The 26,456-nt window shown below is 36.9% G+C and overlaps 1 protein-coding gene across 1 annotated transcript in view; it reads right to left on the bottom strand.

The window, feature by feature from the left end:
• The window catches only part of LOC106874937 (NAD(P)H-hydrate epimerase), a 788,445-nt gene extending 768,044 nt beyond the window's left edge, over positions 1–20,401 (bottom strand). Inside the window, exon 1 of the mRNA XM_052974456.2 lies at positions 20,255–20,401. The gene's annotated coding sequence lies outside the window, so the exon portion shown is untranslated. The remainder of the gene's footprint in view (positions 1–20,254) is intronic.
• Positions 20,402–26,456: the final 6,055 nt, after the last annotated feature.

Below are 26,456 nucleotides of genomic sequence, written 5' to 3' on the forward strand. Positions count from 1 at the left end.
GGTGGCACATACTCATTGTATGTTTTGTTTGTTCACTGGATTCTGCTGTTCATCGTAGGTTTATGTTAACTGTTCTGATCCGAAGAAAACGTTTTATTAGGTGAGTAAGTTCACGTCGTCCCTTCATCAGAATGCTTCTCTGAGAAACCACACTAGGTACCGAGTGGTGTGCAACGAACATGATCGACAATGAGCCTAACCCTAGCCATAACAATTGATTTGGAAGTTGGCGCCCAACCATTGACTAATGGTACAGATCTTCCGCTTCGCTGCAATAATCTTCAAGCCGTTTGTCTAGGACTCCGCCACCTTTGTCAGTCATCCAACGTCCTACTGCCAGAGTCTTCACCATATCGCTGGCACCTAAGGTGTCACCCCAGTCCTAGACGGAAGGGGCAGCTTACTTTCCCTTTTACGGGCTGCCATTGATATATACTCTTTACTGCGGCCATGCTGGAGCACCGCCTTTAGTCGAGCAAATCGACCCCGGGACTTATTCTTTGTAAGCCTAGTACTTATTCTATCGGTCTCTTTTTGCCGAACTGCTAAGTGACGAGGACATAAACACACCAACATCGGTAGTCAAGCAATGCTAAGAGGACAAACACAGACACACAAACACACATATATATATACATATATACGACGGGCTTCCTTCAGTTTCCGTCTACCAAATCCACTCACAAGGCTTTGGTCGGCCCGAGGCTATAGTAGAAGACACTTCCCAAGGTGCCACGCAGTGGGACTGAACCCGGAACCATGTGGTTGGTAAGCAAGCTACTTACCACACAGCCACTCCTGCGCATATATATATATATATATATATATATATATATATATATAGGAGAATGTACGAAAAAACAACAACAGACGAGGACACAGCCACTCCTGCGCATATATATATATATATATATATATATATATATATATATATATATATGGGAGAATGTACGAAAAAACAACAACAGACGAGGACAGGTGGTGTAAATAACAAAAGGATGTATTAGTATGACGCTCGGGAATACGGAAAGTCTTTCACGTTTCGAGCTACGCTCTTCAACAGAAAGAATACGGAGACAAGGAGAAAAACACGGAGAAAAAAATTGAATAGTGTTCAGTCAACGGTCAATCATAATAATGGCTCATATATATATATATATATATATATATATATATATATATATAATGGAAAATATATGACAAACAGCAGAATTTGAACTCAGACGTAAAGACTGTGAGCTGCAGCTAAGCATTTCGCTTGGCGCGTTAACGATTCTACCAGCTCGCCATCTTAGCAATAACAATAATGTTAGAAGATTACCTAAGACGGTGAGTTGGCAGAATCGTTAGTACAGCGACCAAAGTGTTTGGAGTTCAAATTTTACTGAGATCCATTTTGCCTTTCATTCTTTTGGAGTCGATAAAGTAAGTGCCAATCAAGCACCGGAGTCGATATGATCGACTTACCCACTTCATTTAAATTGCTGGCCTCGTGCCAAAATTTGAAATTAATATTAGAAAATCGACTAATTTCGAAGAGAAGAATAACAGCAGCAGTACAGTCATTAACTTGTTTGATGACATTGGTATCAACTACTCTAAATTTACCAAATTCAGCTTTAATTTTAAATCTCTACTTACCGACGCTCTAGAATGCTGTAGAACGTATAAACATATAGATGATAATGATATAGACATCATTACACCAGATAGGAAACTATTCTCAGATAATTTATTCTAGAACTAAAATATCAAGCTCCAGGGCTAATTCAATATCAGCGTTGAATCCTTCGATAGTGATGAGATGTAACATCTTATTAGCATATATATATATATATATATATATATATATATATATATATATATATATATATATACATATATATATATATATATATATACATATATATATATATATACATACAGTATATAGATATATATCTACAATATCTAGATATATACTATAGATGTACTTAGTAAGAAGTTAACCAAAACAAACATTGGCATATGCGCGAATAGACAAACACAAGATATTTTTAGAAAAATGTTACTATTACCAGCAAAGATTTTGGCGTGAAAATAACCCTCACCAATATCTTAACCCTTTGAACTTGCATGTATACTTTAACGAGCGCGATTTTGTTTGACTACACCTGAAAATAACAATATTTCTGCCAATTACCGAGCCTTAAGCACAAACCCATAAGGCAGCCCGCTTGTGAGTCCTCCAGGAGTTGGCGGCACTCCGTCGCTTACGACGTCGAGGGTTCCAGTTGATCCGATCAACGGAACAGCCTGCTCGTGAAATTAACGTGCAAGTGGCTGAGCACTCCACAGACACTTGTACCCTTAACGTAATTCTCGGGGATATTCAGCGTGACACAGTGTGACAAGGCTGACCCTTTAAATTACAGGCACAACAGAAACAGGAAGTAAGAGTGAGAGAAAGTTGTGGTGGAAGAGTACAGCAGGGTTCGCCACCATCCCCTGCCGGAGCCTCGTGGAGTTTTTAGGTGTTTTCGCTCAATAAACACTCACAACGCCCGGTCTGGAAACCGAAACCGCGATCCTATGACCGCGAGTCCGCTGCCCTAACCACTGGGCCATTGCGCCTCCACCTTCCAGGAGTATAGCGGAACGAAATCGCTCCCGCTAAAGCGTACTTGTGGATTTAAAGCATTAAGTATCATATGCTTTTCAGATGTTAGCCTGAACCACAGGCAATTTAATGACAGGTTTATATATTAATACACACACCTGTCATTCACCTACAGGCTTCAAAAACCTATTAATATTGTCAGAATGATCTCCAACCTATCAGTCAATAAAGAAATATTTGATATGGTGGCTTCGTACTACAATAAAATGTTAGAAGCTACTGGATTCAGCGTTGATATATATATTCCTAAATCCCACCATCCAACACAAAGAAGAGATGCCGCAATATCAGATGATTTACACCTTGCTTTTTCTTAAACGTTAAGTCAAATCTAGTTGAAAGCTTCTTAGATTTAATAACTAACTATTTACCTGCCAACTACCGATATAGAAAACTATTTAATAGAAAAAATTTCAAAGTGAGTTACAGTTGTATTTCTAACGAAAGAATTTATAGCATGTACACCAGACAAATTAATTTAACTGCATATTCAGAAATACAAATTCATGCTCCCTTAGTCATGTAACGCTGAAGTGATTATACATAAAGCACAAAGGATCTCCATTAAGTGCAAACATTACAAAGATATTTGAAAGATAAATTTAAGCTATGATGTTTCAAGCATACTTTTCTTTTTGAGATATAAAGGAAAAAATAATAACAAAACTATCCAAATATATCTAGAGTTTGAAAGAACCTGACACTACTTTTGGAAATTAACTGAAATATCCCCGTGAGATACAAACATACAAAAATAGAACAAATTGTTACAGCTTAGTGTATTCACGAGAAGAGTTTCATATTAAAAACAAAAATGTCATATATGTTCAAATTATATAACTGCTAAATCGGAAAAATTTTCCAAATGTCGCTACCTATTTTTTTAAAATTTTTTTATGTAGTCTAGAAGATCGAACAGTGGCCATGGTCTTTGCAAACTCTCCATGAACTGTGAGATTGATAAGGTTAACGTTTCTGTTAAACATTTCAAAGCTAGTCTGCAGAAAGGACATACGCAGAGAGGAAATTTCAGAAATTTTGCATGTAAGGAAAGAAAGATTTGCGTCATAGTTGCGCAGAAGCCTCCTTTTTAGTTGCTAATAGAGAAGGTTGTAGTGTTGTAGAGATGACGCCGTTATTAGAAGTGCGATTGGTTTTTCAATTTTCATATAGTATACACATGAGTCAGAGCTTGTGCATGACTCTCTCTCTCTCTATCGTTGACCAAACAACATTCAATTTTTTTCTCCGTGTTTTTCTCCTTGTTTTCTCCGTATTCTTTCTGTTGAAGAGCGTAGCTCGAAACGATAAAGACTTTCTGTATTCCCGAGCGTCAAACTAATACATCCTTTTGTTGTTTACACCACCTGTCCTCGTCTGTTGTTTTTTTTTTTTCGTACATTCTCCCATATATATATATATATATATATATATATATATATATAGGAAATGTAACTTGTCTGGAATGGTACAACAATGCAGAGTGGACTAAAGTAATGTTTTGTTCTATGAGCATGTTACCATCGTGCGTGCAGAGTGACGATGTTGCTAAATAAAATAGCGAGTGCTAATTTCCAACCTGTTGTTAATCTGGGGCTCTAGTCTGCCTATGAGGATAGCCTCCTTAATTCTTAAATTTCCTAAATTTCTGTCATTGGCCCGAATTGTGACGGTTATGTTTTTGTCGGTGTTCCAGCATCTGTCTAAGTGTTTTCTGAAGGAGGAGGCTCTTGTGTTTAGATGTTGTTTGATGCGAATGCGTTATAGTCTTGTTCTACCCATGTAGAAATTGTTACATCTGTTACATTGGATTCAATATTCAACGTACCAGTTGGCATAAATCTGTGTCATGGATGGGGCATGGATCCTTTCTTTGCGAGGTTTCTTCTCAGAGAGGAGCCAGAGTGAGCTAGTTGTATGTCTAATCCTAATGGCTGTAGTTATCCTCTCGCTAAAATGGGGTATTTTAAGGAAGCATATGCTGCTGTGTTTTCTGTGTTTGGCGTCTCGGATACTTAAGCCTATTCACAGTGGATATAGGGTACCCGTTGGTTTTCAATACCTCTAGGAAGCGTGTGGTGTGGGTCACCTTGTACTCTGTCCTGCTGCACGCACTTGCTCTGGATGCGTGTAACTTCATTTCTGGCATATCCTATTTTGGCACCAAGTGGAAGGGCTGAAGTGTAATGAGCAAACATATCTCTACTGGTTGCTTTCCTGTAGAGCTCGGTATGGATCTCTCTTTTCCCGTTATTTACAATTGGAAGTCGAGCAGTGATAGGAATCCAATCCCGTCGGGATGTCCTATAGTGAACCGTATATTCATGTCCATTCAAATAAATGAACAGTAAAATTAACAAAACAGACAAGAGAACGTTCACAAGGAATGTTTGACGCTCAGTAAAAAGAGAGAGTTTTTGATGTTTCGAGCAAAGCTCTTCGTCGGAAAGGAGAAAGGGAAAAGTCCAAAGAAGGAAAAGAAATCGCCAACAACATGGCAACAGTAGTTACATTGCTGAAGAATATATATATATATATATATATATATATATATATATATATATATATATATATATATATATATATATATATATATATACAGTTGCAGCGTGGAAGGTGTTTATAAGCCATTTAAGAAACACACAAAAAGCGTTAAATTCACTTCAATATTTAAATTTAATTTCCCAAAATATTTTCATCGCTTTGAGACCGCGACCTGTTCACTGACGTTGCGGTTTCAAAGCGACGAAAATATTTTGGCAAATTAAATTTAAACGTCGAAGTGAATCTAATGGTTTTTGTGTGTTTCCTATATGAGTTATAAACATCTTCCACGCTGCAATTATTTTCGTTCCAGCACACTATCTCAGATCAGGTCGCTTGCTATGCAAGTACATCTCCGTAATATATATATATATATATATATATATATATGTATATATATATATATCGTTAATCAAATGTATTCTATGAGAATACAATATACTGAATTTCTAATAAGTGCTCTTGGTAGGGAAATGTCTCAAACATTAAAGGTATTTAGACATTTAATATGAGCGATTATATATTATATTATAAATTAAGAGCAGGAAAATTAGATCAAAAAATCATCACAGGAGATATACATCGAATATAATATTGTATTAATAGATAGTTGTATAAATATATAACGTGTGTTTATTTAACAGGTTTAAAAGTTTAGAATATCTCACTTATTTTATGATATAATATAATATAATATAATACATACATACATACATATATATATATATATATATATATATATATATATATATATATATATATATATATATTGGGTTGGCAACTAAGTTCCCACCGTTTTTTTAAAATTTTTGAATTTATTGCGTTTTTAAATTTTGGAATCTATTTTTTTTTTTCCGTGAATTCTATTTTTGAATCATTTTGGAATCTTTTTTTTTTTTTTCTAGTTAATTTTAGTTAATTTTTGTTTATTTTCAGATCATTAAAATGGAATGACAAAGTAAAAAACTTCCAGCACATCGTCCCTTAATACAATTCAGTCGCCTTCACTACCACTTATGTAAACAAATCAATGCAGGATGGCCAAAAAGGTCACGTTATCTGCTAGAAATAGAAGCTGATTTCCCTCAACTCGTGTTCTACAGTCTTGAAATAATGAAGCATTGGACAATGTAGTCATTGATATAAAAATAGTGAGATTTTAATAGCTGGAACGCCTTAAATTCCAGTGTTACTTGAATGACAAAGCCCCTTCCTCGTACTTGCTAGCTATATGCCAAAATTTGAAATCAATATCATCATTAGTTCCAATGTAAATATGTTTAACATTAAATATCACACTAGATCGGAATACAGGCAATCATTACGGTTATATAAATCTTAACGAGAAAACTATATACATACACAACACTTGTAGCCATCACTCAGCCATCATTAAGAACCTCATTGACAGCATAATTAGAACTTGTAATCTGACAGAAGTATCTTCAGTCATGCAGTTTCATATTCGTCGCACAAACAAAAAGATTTGGGGATAATGTAATATATAAGAAACATCTCTACTTAAAAGAAAATCAATTTTGGCTCAAGCCACTCTTCAAAGTATTAAACATGAACAATGCTAAGGTTAGCTACCGTTACCTAGTTAGTATCGCTGCCCAGACCTCACACCACAACCTAAGATACACAACCAGAAACCCACATACCAACTGCCAGCTGACAACTACAGAATCAACCAGAATTCCCCACAAACTCCAAACCAGTGACATATAGAAGAATACTGCGTCTCAATGTTATTACATGGTACTTAGGAGAAATGCACTTAGGAACAGATACAAAACAGCACGAGCATTCATTTAAGTCTTCTAACAGAATTCCACTTAACTTTTCTGAGTAAGGCAATTAAAGGCAAAGTTGAATAAAAACGTTTCCCATAACCTGAAAAATGGCAGCGTGCTGTATACCTCGATTTTTCTGGCTACAGCAACGGAGTCAGAAAACATATTTTAGATCTATTATAAAAATTCCATATTCTGACAAAATCACATCTATAATTCTATAGGAAAGAACAGAAATCAGAATCGATAGTGGAGTGTGTTTTAACTTATTGGATCAATTTCAAAAGAGGCTTCGGTATTTTCAAAATTACGAGCTCAAACTACCAATGTGCGAAACTTCTTTTGATGTAATGCCAGATTAAGATCCCGATACTTTGCAACTTGGTTTGATTCATTTACAATCGAATAAATCTTTGGATATCCAAATATAATATTTTATCAATTTTGGAATGTATGAATCTTATGTAGATATTGAAAATATTTACTTTTGGGGAATCACGAATTGAAAATTGCATCACTGTTTTCTACCACTTGTGTGAACAGTTTTCTTTCCTGTATTAAATTTAACCAGAAACCTCTTGCGTGCTAGGCCTTCGGATAATAATCATGCATGCCAATTAAGAATCACTGCATCAACCGCACCAGTAATCCCATCCTTTAGCTCTCCAAATAAAGCAGATCATCGAGTTGCTAGTTAAGAAATCACGTTATATTTAAAGCATTATATTCTGAGGCAGCTTTTGTATTTAAAGCATGACAATGTTTTAATTAATTTTACTTAAGGTAATTACTTGCATGAACGATAGTTAAGTCTTAAGACTAAAACTAGGTTTATATAAGTTCTCAACACCCCGTGACGTTAATCAGGAATTGGAATACATAGGAACAGAAGATATAATAGCCAGTTTTATTGCAGCTAATTAACATTTAACGATTCATTTCCTTTTATGAGAATTTAAATAAATATTGTAAATTCTCCCAAACTGCGAAAAAAATGTGTAAGTTGTCCTGATATAAAAAGGTTAAGAGGAAAATGTCTATTATCTAAGAGGGCTACCTCAAATAGCCCAATAATCTCTACCGAGAACATTTGGTCTGTACTTCGGTATAATCCAATATATCTATATTGGTTCTCGTTGATCGGGGGCATACAGGGTTCCGTTGTCGGAACAGGTTCAGGGTTCTTCTGAGTGGCTTGTTGGTCTTCCATAGAATAGTTGGATGACGGGACTGCTATTTCGGCTACAAGCCGATGCGCCATGGGTCAACGTTAGTCTGGACCTCACGGGAGACCGACCTGCCTAGGGTGGCCCTACCTGAAACAAAGCTCCAGACGGTAACGCTCCCTCGAACACAAGCCCCCTCGCCACGACAAGGCCAGACCTAAGAGTGTCTAGATGCAGAGGGGCTGCCACGGGACCGCCAGTGATGTAGAGCACCGGTGGATCTGGTCGACTCTACGCATAAGGACGTCTCTACGACCACTAACCTGAGATGACCCCAGCCTCATCAAGCAAGAGCAAGAAGCAGCAAGCAAGAAGCTCTATTGTTTAATGTCATGACCCGTTTCCCATTGAGAGCGATGTTACCGGTTGAGTTGATGTTATCTTTGATAATGAACTGAATTACTGGTAATATATATATATACGGTAGATGAGTTCAGCAAAAATTTAGATTCATGTGAATATGGTACTTAAGTTGAGGCACCAGAATTTAGTACGGTATTATCCATTATCCATACAATTTCAAAGTAAGGTGATTAAAATTAAAATAAGCAACAAGGATATCCTTGTTGCTTATTTTGATTTTATATGTATTCACTGCTATTGTAGTGAGACACTAGTATTGCAGTGAATCTATGACCAAAATACTTTACTTTCTGGTCCCCAGAATTTAACTGTGGGCTAGCATCATAAGAAAGTACATTTCCCTATTTAAAGTTGTGAACACATTCCCTCAGTTCTATTGGCTTGCGCGTCTCGGTTCACTGACAAGTTTTAGCTCAGAGTGGAATTGTTCCAAGTATAGAACTGTCCAAGCTATTGATGAGATGTGGTGTTACTTGCCATACGTTGTTTTAACATAATGTAAACCTGTTCTAACAAGAAATTTCACAACTGTAAAGTTGAACTGTCATACTTATAGATCTGTCTTAATCATTGGGCAGATGTATTCTAAACCTGATGACCCTGTTTTAATTACACATTAGAAGTGCTCTGTCATTAGAATTGTCAAGCACGAGCCATATAATCATAATCTAAATGTAAAATTCGATATTTTGCCAAGTTTGGTTTGCCATTAAATTTTGACAATGGATATAGTTTTATCAAATAGATGTGGTTTTGACACCGCCATGGAAAATTTATTGTTTGACTCAGGAATTAAACATTTATTTGAATGCAGAGCGCCATTGTAAACAGTGTGGCTTGTGTCAGATTATTTTACAAGAGAGAATGGTAGCAATAATTTGGTAGAAAACATTTTGATCTTTATAAACACCAATTACAAGAGTTCGAGGGCAACATTAATAGCATCAATCTTACCAGTTAACTAAAAATACCATGGGCTATGCCACTCCTTGCAGACCCAGCTAATTAAGAATCTCCACAAAAGACCCTATTTTGCAGAGTCTAATATTAAAATAAAACGAATACTGTCTATAGATTTCAGTCTGTTTAAGCATGGATAGATGATTATTTTTACATAGATGATGATGGAAGCTTAAGTGTAAAAGAAAACTGCCTTGCCGGCCCGACTGAAGGAGGGTGCGGTGGGGTGCCATTATCACTACAGACTCGGCCAACAGACGGATCCGTCCCACACGTGACAGCAACTGTTCGACATAGCCCCACAAGTCAGCAATGCCAGGACACTGAACGAGGGGATGCAGAACGGTTTCGTCACCCTCCGCGCACCTCGGAAAACCCATCTGACAGTACATCGGTGCCTGTAGAGTTTATCTCGAACGGGCGCCCCCCCCCCCAACCCCGGAAACACTGCCAGGCCTATTACATCTGGAAATTATCCATGGTAGTTCCCGACTGGAAAGTCCTCCGGAACAGACTAGTCTGTTCGTTCTAATCGGTGCCTAGAATCTCCCCGAGAACGTCGTCGCACTTCCCGGTCACTAACACTCTATAAATTTTTAAAGCGGAACATCCACTGGTCCCATTGCCCGACTAGTAGAGTGCTGTGAGCGACTGACGATATTCTAGGTGCCAGGCGCCCACTCTCGATCTGTTTTTTTCACCCAAGGAGACGAGCTGCGGAAAGACGAGCCTCACAAACGGAGCCCACTCACGCTCACCGTCCATAATAATAATAATAATAATAATCCTTTCTAGTATAGACACAAGGCCTGAAACTTGGGGGAGAGAGATAGTCGATTACATAGTCCCCAGTACTCAACTGGTGCTTAATTTATCGACCACGAGAGGAAGAAATGCAAAGTCGACTTCGGCGGAATTTAAACTCAGAACGTATAGAGTTCAAATTCCGCCGAGATCGACTTTGCCTGTCATCCTTTCGGGGTCGATAAATCAGGTACCAGTTGAATACTGGAGTCGATAATAATAATAAAATTATAAACTCTGAAGTGTTTTTCTCTCCTTAAAGGGAATCTTCACCCTCTCTTCTGAGTAAACTCTGTCTTTCCCTCTCTTACTCTTGCATTCCCCAGTCAAATTTCCCACGTAATGGATACCATGTTAGTCTTATTTGTAGGGATCCAGTTACATTTTGTATTATCTTGAATAAGCATAAGGAATACGAAATACCAAAAAGGAACTCAATGTTCAGACAAACTAGTATTTTCTAAAGAATCTTTATGGAAATAGCAGCATATTTTCTGATTAATTATTAAATATAATACTTCTGTAACACAAACTGGTTATGAAGTGTATGAGCTAATTGCAAAATATAGTGAAGCTATCTATTGAAGGAGAGTTTATTAAGAACGCATTGTTACTGCTGGACGATTTTTAACACCATAAAATGTCAGATTTCTTGAGAATATTAGTTTATCATGGTTTCTGATCGTATAAAAGACATGATTAACGATATTCAAGTATCCTTCAAACAAGCAGTAAAAAAATGTCTGATTTATTTGATAGCTATAGATGAGAAAACAGATTTACTAAACACAGCGCAATTGGCTACAGTTGCATGTGGAATAAATAGCAAATTTTACGATACAAGATCTTCTAGCTTTAAAATCGATTCGTTGGACTACCACACGCGAAGATTTATTTTTTAAGTCAAATCACCAGTAGTTGGTTCGATTTGAATCATGAGCTATAGCGAAGCGGTTTGGGTTGTTGTTGCAAATACTGTAAATATTTCTAATTCAACGATGTAAAGAAATTAGTTTTAAAATTATTTTCTTAGTAAACATTGAGGGATCGAACAGCAGATAAGTTAAATCAAATTTTGAAAACTCCAAAGTGAAATATAATATTTAGTGATGGTATTCGTTGGCTAAAATAGTTTCATTATTTGAGAGAAATAATAAAGTCACGTCAAATTGTTGTGTTGAAGATGTTTTCCACCAAAAATGTTCGCCTCTAAGTAGAAGTTGAGTGTAAAGTTGTTTCTGAAACCTTAAAGAATGCGGCACCTTGGACAGGTGTCTTCTACTTAAGTCCCGGGCTGATAAATGCATTTCGAGTGAATTTGGTAAGCGGAAACTGTGTGGAAGCACGTCGTGTGTGTGTGTGTATGTGTGTGTTCGGTTGGTTCTTACATATGTAATACTGCAACGAGTTGAAAATTGGTTGCCTCCATTTACTTAGAAAGTCATATAACCATTTTCGAGGTTCCTTCTTTACGGGCGCAAGCATGACCGCGTTGCTTTGCAACCAAGTGATTTCAGGTTCAGTCCCACTAAACCCTTCCTAGCGTTGCCCCAGTATGGCTGCAGTCTAATGGCTGAAACAAGTAAAAGATTAAAAAAAAAACATTACTTCTCTACAATTTTATATTTAGATTAATGACGATGGCGGTGATGGCGGATCTTCATCGATCAACGACGAGGATTCGGTCGTTCGGTCAAATGAATTACCTGCTTTTGAATTAAAGTGTGACTCAACTTTCCACTGAAACGTATACAATTCACGTAAATCTTGGGTAGAATCAGCGTGACAGTATGTGGAAAGGCTGAACTGTAGGAGAATCAAAATGAGTTTTAAGCATGGAACTGTGAAGCACTCGGTTGCCGTCTCAGATTTTAAAATTAAGTGAACATTTTCATATTTGGGATATTGATGTAATTTTTCATGCTGAATCCGAATAGGAGCATTCATTTATTCCCAGAAAAAAATTTAGAAACATAGTAATTTTTAGTCCAATCCGATAACGGGAATCGGAAACCGACATTGTTTGCGTGTTAACTGTTTGTCACAATGTGATTCTCGTCAAAACTTGAGGTGATGGTTGCGGTGGTGAAAGTATCACAGTCGGACAAGTACAGCGTCCCTATAACATAGAAAGCAAAGCAGACTACATCTTTACTTGTTACTATGGAAACAGACACGAATGAGAGATTTACACTCATGTGTATAATGATGGCTTTCGATTGGCTAAAATTACAAACTTTAAATGCAATTCTTGTTTATTAATTTATGACAAAAATTATTTTCATTTTTCCTATTAGCATACAAAGCTAAATCGGTATCAGGTCTGTCACCAGATTTTGGTGCCTGGGATTACTTCAGAATATTGTAGGTGGACACCAATTTGTACCGTGAGAAGATTTTGTAAACTGAATTTTCTAAACTTGAGGGTTCCCTATTGAATAGTGAGGGGTAATGTCGTCCAATGCACTCATTTAGCGAATTGCATGATTGGTGTACCAAATTGGGAAACAATTGGAAGAAAATTTGAAAAATACGAAATCTGTTGCAACGCCCGAAAAGATCCGTCTAGCAAATTCCGCGAGAGGCTATAATAAAAGACACTTGCTCTAAGTGCCGCTCAGTGGGAACGAAGCCAGAACCATATAGCCGCCAAACGAACTTCTTAAACAAACAGCCATGACTTCATATAATCTACCTGACATACTCTTATAAAGACGGGATAGCCACAGGTAGAAAGCATTTCAACATAGATCCGTCTGCTTGATCAGCGCTGTTACCCTCGAGCTAAACAACACTGTCTGGTCTTTGTTGTCTCGTCAACATTGGTGGTTATCAGCGATTAGAATAAAGCAGAGTGAAATAATAACTGACTCTTGATTTGAAAAGATAAATCTGACCAAAAAAAAAAAAAAAAAAAAAAAAAAAACATTTTATAGACGATTCGATGAAAGTATGTTATATACACACAAATCCTCGCAGAGACAAGACAATTCGTTGGATATAATTTATTGATCAACTAGCTTGTTATAAAAATCGTTACGTTTTACCTACTCATCTAGTACAAAGTGTTGATAAACAATGAATAATAAACAAAAGTATTCACCGTGTTGCTCTCCTTTCAACAAGAGCTTTAAGTACCCAATGCAGTTTATAAACAGAGATTTTCTAATGCATATATATTACGCTATCGCCTTCGGTGCCGTTTAGAAATTATGATGCTGTGTTGTGATGATCGTGTGTGTGTGTGTGTGTGTGTGTGTGTGTGTGGTGTGTGTTTATATACACATTCTACACACCCATGCATATGTGTGTCGTGAATCTCATTTTCATACACAAACACACATACATATATGTGTATGTATGTGTTTGTACATAAATAATATATGTGCGTGTGTGTGTGTCTGTGTGTGTGTGTGCATGTATAATACATGTATAATATACATACATACATACATACATACATACATACATACGTACGTACGTACGTACGTACGTACGTACGTACGTACGTACGTTTGTATGTACGTAAGTACGTACATATATAAACAATAAACTTGAACTAAGGAACTAAAATAAAATCGCTGTGCCCAGGGACATGATCCGCATAAAAATCAATAGTTAAGCTAGTGAGCTACTGTTTGCACACCCAGTAAAGTATACGCAGTCGATCAGAAATAAAACATAAGAGGTATCAGGCATGGATTTTTTCTATTTGGCATTAATTTTTCTTTGGGGATTTTTCCTTATTATATTGCCTGTTCCAGCGTTTCGCGTGACGTTATTCATTTAAATTTATTGAAACTTCAAAACTTCTTATCACTTTCGTCGTCGTAATATATTGCTTTCATTTTGTTTAATGGAAGTTACCACGCAGAAAAATGCCAGCTTCCAAATCCTGTTTTCTGACTGAGTAAAAACAATCAAACTTTAAACCTCTGTAACACTTTTCTAACATTTTTTCTGGAACAAGTGAATAACAACATCAGATTCAATGTGAAGAATTACATCAATATAGCAACTTTGAAGATTTTCACTTAATTTTAAAATTTCAAAGAGTAAAAGCCAAGCAGAGAAGATCCGATGAGATGAAGGAGAAGAAGAAAAAAAACAGACAGTATTAGCCGAATGGCGACAGATACAGACATTCTAGATCGCATCCAAAAGTCACTTGAACGAGTAACATGAATACACTCACCAAAACATCACAGCTCTTGCTCACAGACGTTCTCTCTATCTCTCCCAGCCTACCTCTCTCTCTTTCTGTGTATCTCTTTCTACTTTTTTCTACCGTTGCTACAGTGTTCTTTAGTCTTTTTTTTGCGTTGGTTTATTTCTTGTTACCTCCGCTTAAGCACTTTAGTCCGATTGACTCCCCCCCTCTCTCTTCCTTCAGTAAACCATATTGTCCACCTTATTCTCCAGACATCAGTCGCAAAGCGGTGGGGAGGGAACATAGACACACACACATACACTCACACTACGTGTGTGTGTGTTTGTGTGCGTGCGTGGGGGGGGGGGGGGGGTTGCATTTATTCCCATCACCGTTTGAGAACTGGTGCCGGTTTGTTTACGTCCCCGAAACTTAGCCGTTCGTCAAGAGTGAGCCGATAGAATAAGTACCTAACTTGAAAAAAAAACAAGTTCTGAGGCCGATTTGTATTGACTAGATCCTTCAAAGCAGTGCTCCAGTATGTGAAACAAGAATAAAAGAGAGAAAGGGTAATCTTCAAGTTTAGGGGGGTAAAAAAAAGTAAATAAAAATATTCAAGGGAAATAACTGAACGACTTACCAGTATTATCCGTTTTCTTCTAGCTGTTTATAAATAAATCACACCCTAACCCTAACGTCAATCAAATCACGTGTGTGATTTATTTATAAACAGAGATGTACGGAGAATACTGGTAAGACGTTCAGTTACTTCCCTTGAATATTTTTATTTATTTATTTTATCCCACTAAACTTGAAGATTACCGAGAGAAAGATATCATGAGATCTATTCAAACGCCTAGAGATAATAAGTATTAAATAATCAATTATGATATCTCTTGAGTCATTTTATTTATTTATATGTATTAGTATTAATTAATTAATATTCGTTCTGAAAACGACATTCAATATTTGACTTTTGCCCGAAAACTAACCCCTCCGCCATCTTTTCCTCTGTCAACGGGAGAGCGACATGTTAATAAATTATAAAGGTCTAATTCATAGAAGCAAAGTATTCTATACCGAAAGCTAATAAAGTTTTATTTCCTCATTTGTGCTTAATTCATTGGTTGATTTCCGGTCACGTTCTAACTTCCTGTCAATAGCTATTAAGTCTTCGTTTCATCCCTTTATTTCATTCAACAAAAGTATTGTAGAAAAGTTATCTGGTAGACATCGTTTTCCAAGGAAGAGTTTTAGCCCACTCTCCATTCAATTCTTAATGACTGTTGCACTAATAAATTCCAGTTTGTGATGCTGTGTAATTTACGAATTCGATTACCGAGTGCACATGTGTATAAATGGAATGTTGGTTGTATAGATTAAAATGTGACCTAAACAGAATTAGATAATGATCAAAATAGTTAGTCGGGGCTAGAATACACATAACATGCACCTTAACGCCGTTACCAGTTAGACTACCAGTATCTGTTAACACCAGTCAATAAAGAGGTTTCTTCTTGCCCGCTCGATTTGCGAAGACATAACAGTCAACTCTCATACAAAAAGCACCCGATCGTAGGCGTAGCATGAGGCGGTGACGGTGGTGAGATGTTGCTCCAAGCCCAGTTGTGAAAGTGCTCAAAATTTCTTCTGGCCCGTCATGGCTGTTATGGTGAGTGGAGGTGCGTCAGAGGAATCTCTGCCTCAGGGTGCTGGAAATCCTTGGGACACCTCTAATGGATACTGCTTTTAATATCTAACACATTTCCTATAGTAATTGCCTTATTTGATAACATAAAAAACGTACGAGTATATTAAATGCACCCCAATTTTAGCAGCGCATATTTAGGAGAAAAAGTTCTGTGCTTTAACGCTTAGGGAAATCCCAATTTCACATAAAAGACCCGGAGGTGATGTTTCGAGACATTTTGTAGAGGAAAAAGTGCGTCTTATATGCCATCAAATATGGTGGCTACAACTTTTTACATTCAAAGTTGAAAACGAGGTTTGACTTAACTAAAGTCGATAAACTAACTACCAGCACTGAGATGATGTAATCGGTAATTCTCTTCCATTCTTAAATATTCCTATGAAGTACCCTAAATGTAAACAGACGTATATAAATAAAAACTTCAACTTCCGTTTATTTTTGTCTTAACATTTTTTTATGACCGACCTTAAAAAATTACAAATGAAAAGCACTCAACCAGTAACCACCAACATTGTTAAAACTAAATCAATAAACGTTGGTAACCCTTAAGTAATTTATCTCTACTGTTGTATTTAGGGCTGAGAAGCTGAAAAATATTTTATAATATTTATTTTATAAACAAATGAAACGATTTTTTTTACCCGGGAGTCGAAATTTTAATTTCTGTAATAATCCGATTTTGGAGTGTCACACGAATCTCAGAGATGTTCTTACCTGACAAGTGATTTCATTCGTGTTGAAGTTAAAACAATGACAGCGTGGAAGACATAATATATTAACCACTCATAAACGCAGTAACTGTAAATTTTATTTAAATATTTATTCGGTGTCGAAATTTTCGTCGCACCAACTGCACGTGACGTTAAAAGTCTTTGTGTTTTTGACTAGTTAGTATGACTTCCAAGAGCATTTCATCTAAAGTAAATGGCTTAATTTTTTGTCTTTCTTTATTGTAAGATTTTTAATAAGTGTATAACAGGATACCACTGGGATATTGTTTTCAAAGTGTGTCTCGTGTTAGCTAAAACCATGTGATATGTCACTGTTGATGCGTACCAAAACCTTACCATCATTGTATTAAATAATACAGTCCAATATACCCTTAAAAAGATGGTAGAGTTAAGGCTGAAATGTCTTTGATCAAAGAAAACTTCTCGATCAGGATGAGCTTGGAGATAATAACAAAGACAGCTCCAACCTTTCTCAATTGAAAATGATTCTATCACTACCTTTGTTTTGTCTACTTTTATTTGGTAATTTCTAAAGCAATAGTTATGGGGGCCCCTAAAAGTCTATTCCAGCAGTGACCCTAGGTTACTATTATTGTTGTCTGTAAACAACTTTGGTAGAGGGATAGGGAACAGAATATTTAAACAGGTTCCGCTCTTGAATGGTTCTAATTTTATTGATTCCAGAAGGAGGAATAGTTGACGGTTGTTACCGACGAGGTCTGAATAGAAGTTATAAATAGGCGTAATTTGGCTAATTCTGTCAATTGTTTGTAACATGAAAATATATCGTTGAAGCTTAATACTAGAGTGTGATATACAGACAAAGGCTAGAAGAAAATATTCAAACGAGATAATTGCGGTGAGGAAAGACTTAATCCGGCATTAACCTAGTCTTAAATGTCAGAGAACCAACGTCGGTGTTTTGTTTATATTGGAGCCCATGCAGGTAAAGTAGTCGATGACAGAATTGAAAGAATTTTATGCATTGTTAGTACTTCTAACGAAGCCAGACATTACAGGACACGAACTTAGCCTTCTAAGCTAACGAAACGATTGTCAAAGCTATATACTTTAACAATAAGAAATAGGAAACTGGGAAGTTAGTTGAACGAGTAAGTAGTGGTTGGACAATTTCTGTAGTTCTGAGTACGTAAGGGTGAGATAGAGAGAGTGAATAAATATGAATGTCAGCTTCCATAACGTAGGTTCCTCTGCTAGGATGGTCCGCAGGTTTGAATTTTCTCACTTGTAGTAGTTTTTGTTGCTGGTCGAGTGTTCACTTAGATATTGTTAAAGTAAAGTTACTTAGTCATTCGGTTGACTACCCATGTGGTTTCAGATTCGGTCCCAGTGCGCGGCACCTTGGGCAAGTGTCTTCTGCTATACCCCCAAGCTGACTAATACTTTGTGAGTGAATTTAGTAGGCGGGAAACTGTGTGGAAGACTGTCGTGCATGCGTGTGTATGTGTCCAGCGCTCGACAACTTGTTGGCTATGTTCGGCAAAAGGAAACGATAGAACATGTACCAGACTTGATAATCAATACTGGGGTTGATTTGTTCGGCTAAACCCTTCAAGCGGTGCCTCAGCATGGCCGCAGTCAGATGATAGAAACAAGTAAAAGACAAAATAAATCGATAAGGGTCAATGTCTCCATAGTTTACGAACATACAAAAGCTGATGTTTTGCTCTAAATTCAGAAACGCTAAATGGAAGAGGGGTATATAGCTCCCTGGATAGTCGACATGTCTCCAACGAGTAACATCTTCAAACAATTCGTTGTATATCTGACAATTAAATTAACAAAAGTTCTGTAGAATGCTCTTACCTCAAACTCATAATTTATCTGTTTACCGCTATTTTGTTTCCACAGTTCAGATTACTTAACAAAAACATTGTGCTGTCAAATTGGACAAATAGCTCCCATCTATTTTTAAGGTTTATTTTATTTTATTTTCGAAAATCGATGCACGTTTTCTGAAAACGAAATACCGGTACGGTGTAAGTTGGTGTAAGTTTTAACATAGTAACGAAAGGTAATTTTTCAAAATCGTCATGCCTTGTATGTCTTCGTAATTTGTTAGTCAGTTTTAAAGAAAAGCTAAATGGAGATGAATCACCATTGCGGAAAATAAACGTATCAAACTTCGACTTACTTTGTTTTCACAATACAATAAGTTGTTATGGATATCCTAGGGTTTTCTCATTGTGGAGGAGAAACGGTAATACTGTCTGATATTTTCTTAACGAATTCAGATTTTAAAATATATTTATGTTTGTTGCGATGTAATAAAGTAGAAGAGAAATAACTATCAGTTCTGTTATATGGACTGTTAGATTTGTTTGTTCGAAAACAGAAACTGGCAGCGAAGAAAGCTAACAATAAAAGAGTAGGAGAGCGGAGGGAGGGATTATTTTAGTGCACTGGCAGAACAGCTGGCGTCCAGGACAAAATACCTTACAACATTTAGTTATGTTCTGAGTTCAAATCTCTCTTTAGTTGACTACCTTTTATCTTTCTGAGATAAAAAAAAAATTATCGCTACATTAATATAGCTCTTCGATGTTACGACGGTTTTAACTCCAGGCTAATCCTCCGCCAGTTGGTTACCGGTGCAACGAGGATCTGCCTGAGGTTAAAACGGCAGTAACGTCGAACGGCCATATTGATGTGGCGATAAATATTACTTCTTAGTATGGTTACTACTTTCATCTCTTATTGAGATATTTCTAATAATTTAGAGAAGAACCACCATGGTACAACTTACACGAAGAAGGAGGTCAGACACCATCAAGAAAAGTGTACTATACAAAACTAGTTTAAAAATCTAAAAAATCCAAGGGAGAATTTATAATACATAAAATTCTATGAAGTATTGGACTAAGAATTAAAATTGGTTACGTTTAAGATACAAAGTGGAAGAAGGACTATGCGCATTTCATGGCCACATAACAGTGGGAAATATCTGGTCAATCTACAATGAATCAAACAAGATAGATACCACCCAATATGAGGACACTCTTCAGGTCAGGTAACTTCAAAAAACGTATCTTAAAATTTTTAAATGAATAAGAAAAGTATAAAAATCTGTCCGTTTAAGCAACATTTAGTACAAAGGAAATTGTCAAGGTTTTATAATAAAACACATCAAATAGCAATAAATATCTGTCAAATTTAAGGCATAAAACGTCAATTGGGGAGATAATATCTGTAGATAAGGAAAAGGAAACATATATAACGAAAGTGTGATTAGCTAGTAAAGGGGGTGGGAACGTGCAAGAATATAATGAAAAAAAGCAACATCATTTACCTTGATAGAGAAACTTGGTTGACTGAGGTACTATCCAAAGGCAAAGTGATCACAACTGCCCAACCAACGTTTAGAACTAAAACACGTGAGATACGAGACTTCATGGCGTGGAAGGAGAAGAGGGAAGAAAAACTAAGAAATGATGATAAGGTAAGGTTGTATATTTTTCAATATACAACTCAATTTGATATTATCAAATTGTATTTATGTATAGAAATGTAAGGTAATCTTCAAGTTTAGGGGGATAAAAAAAATAAATAAAAATATTCAAGGGAAATAACTGAACGACTTACCAGTATTATCCGTTTTCTTCTAGCTGTTTATAAATAAATCACACCCTAACCCTAACGTGAATCAAATCATGTGTGTGATTTATTTATAAACAGAGATGTACGGAGAATATTGGTAAGACGTTCAGTTACTTCCCTTGAATTTTTTTTTTTTTTCTATCCCCCTAAACTTGAAGATTACCGAAATGTAACACCAGAAAACATTCGGGAGATGTGGTAAAGATATAAACACGAAAAGAGAAAAAAGAACTAATTTTTCGGGCAGGGAAAGGCGGTGAGCTGGTAGAATCGTTAGCGCGCCAGGCAAAATGTTTAGCGACATTTTGTCCGTTCCGAGTTCAAATTTTGCCGAGGTCAACTTTGCCTTTCATCCTTTCGGGGTCGATGAAATGTGTACCAGCTGGTCATAGGTTTTATGGTAATCTTCAAGTTTAGGGGGGGTAAAAAAAATAAATAAAAATATTCAAGGGAAATAACTGAACGACTTACCGGTATTATCCGTTTTCTTCTAGCTGTTTATAAATAAATCACACCCTAACCCTAACGTCAATCAAATCACGTGTGTGATTTATTTATAAACAGAGATGTACGGAGAATACTGGTAAGACGTTCAGTTACTTCCCTTGAATATTTTTATTTATTTTTTTATCCCCCTAAACTTGAAGATTACCGGTTTTATTATACGTAGATAATAAGGCAGCGAGCTGGCAGAATCGTTAGCACGCCGAGCGGAATGCTTAGCGGTATTTCGTCTGTCTTTACGTTCTGAGTTCAAATTCCGCCGAGGTCGACTTCACCTTTCATCATCGATAAATTAAGTACCAGTTGCGTACTGGGTCGATCTAATTGACTGGCCTATTCCCCACAAATTTCAGGCCTTGTGCCTCTTGTAAAAAGGAATATACCTAGATATTTGTATTATTTGATTACACCGACATCATTGTACCACCTATTTTTTAATATATTATTATTAGGTAATCTTCAAGTATAGGGGGATAAAAAAAATAAATAAAAATATTCAAGGGAAGTAACTGAACGTCTTACCAGTATTCTCCGTACATCTCTGTTTATAAATAAATCACACACGTGATTTGATTGACGTTAGGGTTAGGATTAGGGTTAGGGTGTGATTTATTTATAAACAGCTAGAAGAAAACGGATAATACTGGTAAGTCGTTCAGTTATTTCCCTTGAATATTTTTATTTATTTTCTTATCCCCCTAAACTTGAAGATTACCTTATTATTATATATTTATAATGGTAAACCTCGGTTTTATTGTATATGCTCAAGTTAGAGCCAAGTCGTTACGAGATAAAACACAATCAGAAAACTAGGAATCCTACCACAGAGCAACACCAAAGGCGAATGTTAACGTAGAATCCCCAGCATATTTTGGTCGACTACTACACGAACCCCAGCTCACAGCTATCTAGATCTGTTCTTCACTGTGCCGTGAAGAAAGAGTTTTGGTTCGTCGACAGAGTATCGTTAGTAATTTGTAATAGTTAGCAACGCTTTAAAATGATAACGGTTTCAAATTTTGGCACAAGGCCAGCAATTTCAAGGAGTTTTAAGAAAGGAAGGTAAGTCGATTATATTGCCCCCTGTCTTTGATTTCACCTGCTACTTATGTCATCGACCTCGAAAGAACGAAAGATAAAGTCGATTGCATTTGAACTCATAACACAAACAACTAGAAGATATGTTGCTTAGCATTTTCTCCAAAGCACTAACGATTCTACCAGATCGCCATCTTACACTTAAAATAACAACAAAAGGCCTTCATGATTATACACACCTTCTACACTTAATGTCTAGGTATCAAATTGATACCTAGACATTAGTGTTAAATTACTATAACAGCAATCCTCTATGCGGTTTCTACACACCTCACAATTTTGTTCTGGGGCTATGAGCGGGCAGAAACAGGAAAGCCCCCGGCTTATCAAATGCCTGCGATCTAAATTCAAATTCAGATACGATTAAATTTTTACCTTCAATCTTTCATTCTGCAATATGAATTTTAATAAGCTGCCGATCGCAATCCTTCGGCAGCAGCTTATAGCACAAACATATCTACATAGCCTGTATTAACATACTGCGCATTTTACATCACGTTATACTATACCTGTATAACTTTTCCTTAAGTAATAAACTAATAAAATCATTCGATAACATAGTAACTTGAATTGCACTCTCTATCATTAAACAGAAGATACAAAAATATTTATCATAATCACATGCTGGTGGTGAAGTACTTGAGAGCGCTCATCTAAGATCTTAACATCAAGCATCAAGAGGATGTACACACATAAAAGTAATACCTGTGACGTATTATGGCTGCATAATCTACATAATATATCGGCGAATAAATATATCGCACCTATGTAACCTGTATTAGAGCTACTTAACCTGTACAACGTATATTATGTTATGTGTTATATGCCTATATAGCCTACATTATTATATTTCACTCCAGCTTTTAATTTCCATCTTGCATTTTTCAGTTTCTTGTCCACCCACGAACAGAAACATCTCAAAAGCGCATGTTTATCCTAATTAGGGATAGCGAATCTATGATGTACGTGTCAGCAGTGATACACCATGGGTTTCTTGTGGACACGCAATACATTTTTTAAAACAGCACATCGCAGCAGTGTAATTTAACAGAAAGCTTTTCTACGAGGGTGGGCTGAAAAGCTCATAGGCTGACTAGGAAGGAGTGATGCTAGAGCTGTAAAAACTTGCAGGCATTAATTTTAAAACTTCTTATTGATAATTGCATTGTTTCTTTTCAGGTAAACTGACATATGACTTCAAATGTAACTAGAAGCGACTTTTCTCACCTACAACTAAATGATTCCGATAATAGAATTGCTTCAAATTTTGGTATGAGATCAGCAGTTTTCAGGGGAAGGAGTAAGTCGATTACATCAACTCTAGCACTTGACTGGTGTTTATTTAATCGACCCGAAAGGATAAAATAAATAGTCGACGGCAGGATTTGAACTCAGAACGCAAAGAATCAAAAGAGACGCCACAAAGCATTTTGTCCGACACGCAACCGAGTCTGCCAGCTCGCCGCCCTTTTATTAAAGAAATTAAATTTCGACTTCCAGAAATATAAAAAAAAAAGGCTTTGCCATCTCTTATCGAGTTAGTGTGTGTGTGTTGGCACTCTGTCGCTTACGACGTCGAGGGTTCCAGTTGATCCGATCAACGGAACAGCCTGCTCGTGAAATTAACGTGCAAGTGGCTGAGTACTCCACAGACACGTGTACCCTTAACGTAGTTCTCGGGGATATTCAGCGTGACACAGTGTGACAAGGCTGACCCTTTGAATTACAGGCACAACAGAAACAGGAAGTAAGAGTGAGAGAAAGTTGTGGTGGAAGAGTACAGCAGGGTTGGCCACCATCCTCTGCCGGAGCCTCGTGGAGCTTTAGGTGTTTTCGCTCAATAAACACTCACAACGCCTGGTCTGGGAATCGAAACTGCGATCCTACGACCGCAAGTCCGCTGCCCTAACCACTGGGCCATTGCGCTTCCACTCTAGTTAGTATTAATAGAGAGTTTGTTTAAGAAGTGAATGCTATAAAATATTTTTGGTCATTAAAAGAAAGACTTGATCCTAAATACAGTAGCAGAGATAAAGTAATTTGGAGTTCGAAAAGGAAACCCAACGTTTATTGAATTAGTTTTTGTAATGTTGATTCACTGACTGACTCAGTTTCTTTTGCGATTTTAAAATCTGTCCTAAGAAATAATAAAATCAGAAACACTTTGTTGCAAGTATTTGGTTTAACTCCCTCAAATCTTTCACATTAAGCGTTTTCCTGCAGACATTGATCTACATAGCTTACGATAGAATAACGTTCCTCTTTCTTTTTGATTTCGTAGTCCACTGAAGATCAAATAAAAATATATTATTGGTGTATTTCTCAAGGAAACTTTTAAAAATTATTTTCATGTATAAACTATAAACTATCGTTTCCTTGTTTTATTAATTATAATTGTGTGTTATAAAATTATGAAGAGCATGTTTTTCAGTCATTATTGTGGATTTTCTAAAGTCCCAAAACACAACTAGATACGCAGTGCACCGTTCGGGAGACATTGGTTTAGACACGATCCTATCAATGTCACCAGTTTGAGAGGTCCTACAAAATCCATGGTAACTATCTCTTCTTTTTTTTTCCCCCCCAATAAAATTGAAATAACCCATAACAACGTGCATCGAGTCGTAACATGTTGCCTGCAAACTTCACATGCAAATGATGTTGCAATAAAACAAAAATATTACAAATTAAGATTACCTCGACATACCAGAAATACTACCTGCTGTCATAACAAACTCAATCCCTTACAGTCCTTTCAACTACATGCACAATAACCCCCCACCAAAACAAATAGAAACACACAGAGCAACCGCAGTACACAGCTACAAAGCCATTGTAAAATCACTAACCCTCTCACTCAACCAAAACAAAGAAACACGGTCAACCAGAGTAGCAACGGTATCAGTAGTTTCAATAACACCAAACACTATTCTATGATGCAAGTCTATTCTAATGATAAATACAAAGCGGTGATGGCTTGTGTGAGGCCATTCACACATTTTTGTATTGCTGATAGCAACAGCTGGTGCAACTATGCCACGAGACTGATGAAAAGCAGACATCAATTGGATGGCCGTTGACTCTCACGAGAGACTTGTTTTTCATCCCGTAGGGTGTCCAATAACCACCCTCCTCACCAAGCAAGCTTGGTGAGGTCACCGGCTTAGCAGCCCACAACCCGACCATGTGACAGGTTATACAATTGTTGTTCATTAATCAAGTCCACACTGCCTGTCTCTGCTGTGACCACCACCAGGATCATTTTCAGAGTGGAAGATATAATCGATTATTACAACCCAATACTCCATTAATTGTTACTTTATCGAACCTAGAATGATGAAAATCAAAGTCGGCCTCTGCTGAATTTTGGCTCAAAACGTAAAGAAACGTAACGTAAAACACAAAACATTTTCGTTGTCTTTTTGTGATTAAAAGAAGAATGGCCGATACCTACCATTTTTTTTTTCTGAAATTAGTAAGAAATAAAATAATCATCCTTACATTTTACATATTGCCTGAATTTTTGCCATAGAGGGGTCTCTGCTGAAGTCATTAATAAGCAGGTAGTGATGCTGAATCGGGTGGGCCGGATTAAGTCTGCCAACCATTTTCTCCGATGTTCTAGCGATTAGGCTAATCCCTGCAGTGTTGTCTGTAGCTTATCTCTTATCTTTATTCAGACTGCGATCAGACAGGGCACCACCTTGAAGAATTTCAATCGAACGAATCGACCCCTGGTACGTATTCTACCGGTTTCTTTCGTCGACATGCTAAGTTACGGAGACGTAAATAAACAAGCGCCGGTTGTCAAGCGTTGGTGGGGAACAAACACACACATACACATATATGTGACGGGCTTCTTTCAGATTCCATCTACCAAATCCACTTACAAGGCTTTTGCCGACCCGAGGCAACAGTAGAAGACACTTACCCAAGGTGCCACGCAGTGGGACTGAACCCGGAGCCATGTGGCTTGGAAGCAAAGTTCTTACCACACAGGCACACCTGCGCCTAGATTTTTCAAGAACATAACGTTCGACAATTCTGTGTGATTTCCTAGTGATTTCTTAGCAAAGGCACAAAGCTTCAAATCTTTCGAAAAAGCTTATTCGATTGTGATCAAGTTTCTGTTTCTGACTGGTACTTATTTTATCGACTCCGTGAAAATGAAAAGCAAAGTTGATTTTGATGCGATTTGAACCCCGAACATTTTGTATATTATAATATCATTTGCATCCAGGATGCGCAACAGCAGTAGTTCTCAACTGGGGTCGATGTGACCCATGGTGATC

This window comes from Octopus bimaculoides, chromosome 18 (genome assembly GCF_046866305.1).
Source record: "Octopus bimaculoides isolate indiv1 chromosome 18, ASM4686630v1, whole genome shotgun sequence".
Classification (NCBI taxonomy): Eukaryota; Metazoa; Mollusca; class Cephalopoda; order Octopoda; family Octopodidae; genus Octopus; species Octopus bimaculoides.